The following is a 4,443-nucleotide window of genomic DNA, read 5'->3' as shown; positions in this document are numbered from 1 at the left end:
CTAGGGTTAGCTTTTGGAAGCATCAAGAGAAGCAATCTATCGCTGAATAAGTTGCTCAGATCATCGGCTGGTTGGACTTTAAGGTTGAGCGGGACATCAGGTTAAGCTTTTGGGGTCATTAGTATTGGGATTTCAGAAAGCGTTCATCTAGTCTCCAGTAATTGTGCAATCTTTAGAGTGGGCTAGTAATGGATCACTAGCCAGACTAAGCGTTGGTAGTCAGTGTATCTATCGTTTAAGGAAGTAGTAATGGGAATCCTCCAACGCTCGCGTGCATGAAGACTTAGTCGAATCTAAGTGGGGGAGAAATAATCATGTATACAGAAGCAGGAGCGGTTTTGAAACTGGAATAAGTTTCGCATCTAGGTTAGGAAGAAAGGTGGCCCAAGCGGCTGTGTGGAGTGAGGATAGTGTAAGTTGGAAATTTGGAAAACTTGCCAACTTTGAGGTCGTGTTCTCGTGATGATTGATAGCAGGTCTTAAGAAATCAGGATGGGGATATCAGTCAGGACATGAGTTCAGCTTGGGGTATTAGACCGTGCATGAATGCTCAATTATGGGTGTGTTTGGATTAGTGGTCAGCGAAGGACCATGGTCAGCAGTTGAGTTAGTATGGAAAGTGATATAAGACTACGGGATAGCTGTAGCGTTCGCTAGTAGTCAGTCAGCATGGAAAGTATTGGAAGACTGCGGGATAGCCGTAGCATTCACCAGTGTCCAGATAGCATGAGAAGTGTGGCAAGACTGCGGGGTGGCCCGTAGCATTAGTTAGCAGATAGTATAGAAGTGATGTAAGACTATGGGGTGACCCGTAGCGTTCACTAGTTGGCAGATAGAGTAGGAAGGTTATAAGACTGCGGGGTGGCCCGTAGCATTTGTATATTGGTATAGTAAGACTGCAGGGTGCCCCGTAGCACTCGTCAGTTAGCATTCGTATATTGATATAGTAAGACTGCGGGGTGGCCCGTAACATTCCTTAGTGGTCAGTTAGTATGGGAGCGTAGGACTGCGGGGTGGCCCGTTGCATTCTCCGGTCCCTAATCGACAGTAAGAATGTATCAGATGTGTGGTTCACTTGTGGAGTTCTTCATATGGGTTAGACCAGGGCAGGACAACCGGCGCAGATATGAGTAGGCCACCGTATGATTGGATTCGGGAAGCGGTATGTCGTTGAAGACCAGGAGTGATGTAAGGCTACAATGGTTCTGGTAGCATTCACCTTTTGTAGTAGGTTCGGTGACAACGGGTAGTCGGACGGTGTGATCGGGAGGATCAACAAGAATAATGGAGCCATGAGTGGCAAAGTGGATAGAGTGGTTTTCAATAGCCGAAGTTTCTTCGGAAGTCGCTGGGAGTGACTGAGAAAGTGTTCTTTAGTTCAGTAACCAGTGAGAGTCCGACATTCCAGATAATAACAGATCAGTGAAAGACCAGGGTGGTCTCGGTTCATCCAGAAAGCGGATAAGAGACAGCAGGATCTTCGGACAGGTAGTGATAAGAGAACTCTGGTGTGGAGTAACTAGTTGACCGGGAGATGCAAAGTCGTTCACAGCAGGATTACATAATCTCGGAGTAAGGGGTTTGACTCTGTTGCGCAGCTCTCGTTTGAGTCTAACCGTTGCAGGGACGAATCTTTTAATCGATGGATTATCTGGTTTACGCGCTGAGTTGAACGCTCAAAATCTGGACATAATGAGTGGAAGCATTCAGTGGGTAACAACGAAGGGACCAGCACTGGGAGTGGCTGGAGATTTAGTTACAACGAAGGGTTTGTTACTTATGGAAAGTTGCCTTAGTAAGGCCAGCAATTGCGCAGGGTAGAAGGGGTGAACCCCTTCGGATATCCAACGTCGGTACTCGGGAAGTACCGAAAGGATTGCCGATTGGGTAAGAGTGATGTGCTCAAGGTTATAATGATTGGATTGTTCTCAGGACGATACCTTCGAGGATTAGCATTTTGCTCAGGAAGGTAGAGCGGAAGGCCAATAGAAGCGGTCCTTCGAGGATTGGACCGAGCAGGCAAGGTATGCATCGTATAGGAAAGTTGTGAGAGGTTGCGGGGTAGTTGGCCGTAGCGAACTTCGGGGACGAAGTCTAGTTTAAGTGGGGGAGAATTGTAACACCCATAATCCAGAAGACCAAGAAAGGAAAGGAAAACCTCAAGACAAGAAGTCAACTCGTCGAGTCGGTGAGATGACTCGACGAGTAGGAGCAGATTTTGGGTCGCGGGTTAAGTGACCTACTCGACGAGTTGAAGGACCAACTCGGCGAGTTGGTCTAGGCTTGGGAAACCCTAAATTCGGGCTTATCTACCCTATTTAAGCATCTTATTCTCCTCCATCAGCCTCATTCTCAACCTCCAGATCCTAAACCCTCATCCACGAAACCCTAGAGCATCTTGTGAGTGTGTGAGCCATACTTGGGTGATTTGTGTGTTCTCGAAGACTAAAAGAAGAGGAAGGAGCTTGAAGGTTCAAGGAGAAGGTTGTAGATCTAGGGATTTCGTTCCATTCTCATCGCTTTCTGGTAATCAAGCTTCTAACTTGCCTTATAGTTTCTTAGATCTTCTTGTGGTCACTTTTATGGGGTTTTTGACCAAGGAGCTTGATTTATGGGTCATGGATGTCCCAAGTTGATTATACTTTCAGATCTGAAGTCCTTGAGGGTTGTGAAGGCATAAAGGTGAAAACTTTATGCCATTGGAGTCCCATGCAAACCCTAAGGATGTTGTTATGGCCTTTCAAGCCCCAAAGGGCCATGCATGGAAGTAAAGTTTGAGACTTTACGTGCTTATTGGGTGACTAGGGCCTGGATCTTGGTTCTCCTGTTTTGGATTGGAGTAATAAGGATTTTGAACAAAGATTTATGTCTTAAGGAGTTAGGGTTTGAGTGAAATCCATTAAGTGAGGGTATTAACGGGTAAGTTGGAAACTTTACCCATCTAAGGTCATTTCCAGAGTGTATTCGAAGTTTGGAGCTTAGATATGAAGAATAGTGGCTTAATCCATTAAGGAAGGCTTAACAGGCTGAAGAACTAGCCGAGTCCAGGGAGGGACTCGACGAGTTAAGTTGGTATTGTACCGATTATGTACAGAAGAAACTCGACGAGTCTGTGAAGGGACTCGAAGAGTTGGTTCGTGGTTTCGCGACTACGAGTAGCATGGGAACTCGGCGAGCCAGGGGGTGACTCGACGAGTTGAGTCAACTCGGAGCGTTGACTTTGACCTTGACCAAGGTTGACCTAGTTTGTCTTTTGAAGACTTTTGGACAAGAGTATGTGAGGGGTGGAATGATCTTCTACCCCAGTGAGGACTTATGGTTAAGTTATAAGAATCCCAAACTTATCTAAGTTGTATGATGCGGTAGCTCGGGGAGTCAAGAGATCAGCAGTTTGGGGATCTGCCAGCTAGCAGCGAGGGGTTTATTCGCGGGATCCAGCAGTCAGCTTATGAGGTGAGTCTCCTTATTGTTTGTATGGGTCGACGACCATAATGCCAGCCCATTTAGTTTATGTATGGTAGGAAGACCCGGGGGTTAGCCCTAGGCACTATGTATGAAAGACCAAGGGGTGGCTCCTGGCACACAGTATGCTATTATCTATGATAGGAAGACTCGGGGGTTAGCCCTAGGCAATATGCATGAAAGACCAGGAGGTGGCTCCTGACACACTGTATGCTTATTAGCTAAGTAGAGTAGTATGTATGCTAGTTGTCTTTGTGATACTTGCATGGAAGACCAGGAGGCGGCTCTTGGCACTTGTCTGTAAGACCCTGGGGGTGGCCCCCGGCTTGGCAAGAAAGACCACATGGCGGCCCGTGGCATAACAGTAAGACTATGTGCGGCACATAACACCTTATTTGATATATGATTGATATGTATGGCTCACAGTATGTATGGCATGTATGGACTTGTTGATATGTATGGTATATGGTATTTGGGGAACTCACTAAGCTTTGTGCATACGGTTTACAGTTGTAACACTAGTCAAAATTAGGTCAATAACAATCACATGTGATTATACCAATCATGTAATGTGATTTTGTCAAAACAAATAATGTAGTAAACTCACTATGTATTTCATGATAATTCTAATACAAATATGAACTTTAATACATACTTTATAGCATAAATCAAAGTATACGTCCATACGATTCCAAAAATATAGAGAACGTCTGAATCTGACTTCGCGTGAAGAAGTTATGATAAACCGAACACTATAAATCTCTATAATAAGAGGAATTAAAAATATACTTATAATTAGCTATTGGAGTCTAAAAGAGAGTTGTAGTACTCGTGAATACCTACACGTGGATATAAAGAACGTAAAAAACGGAGTTCGTATGCGAAAGTTATGACCTTCCGAAGATTCGGCTGTCGGAAACCCTAAATTAGACTGAACTCACGACGTGAGCATAGAAACTCACGACGTGAGGAGTCAAACCA

Source organism: Lactuca virosa, chromosome 4 (assembly GCF_052849685.1).
Source record: "Lactuca virosa cultivar CGN04683 chromosome 4, Lactuca_virosa_CGN04683_v6, whole genome shotgun sequence".
Taxonomy (NCBI): domain Eukaryota; kingdom Viridiplantae; phylum Streptophyta; class Magnoliopsida; order Asterales; family Asteraceae; genus Lactuca; species Lactuca virosa.
This window is presented reverse-complemented; position numbering follows the sequence as displayed.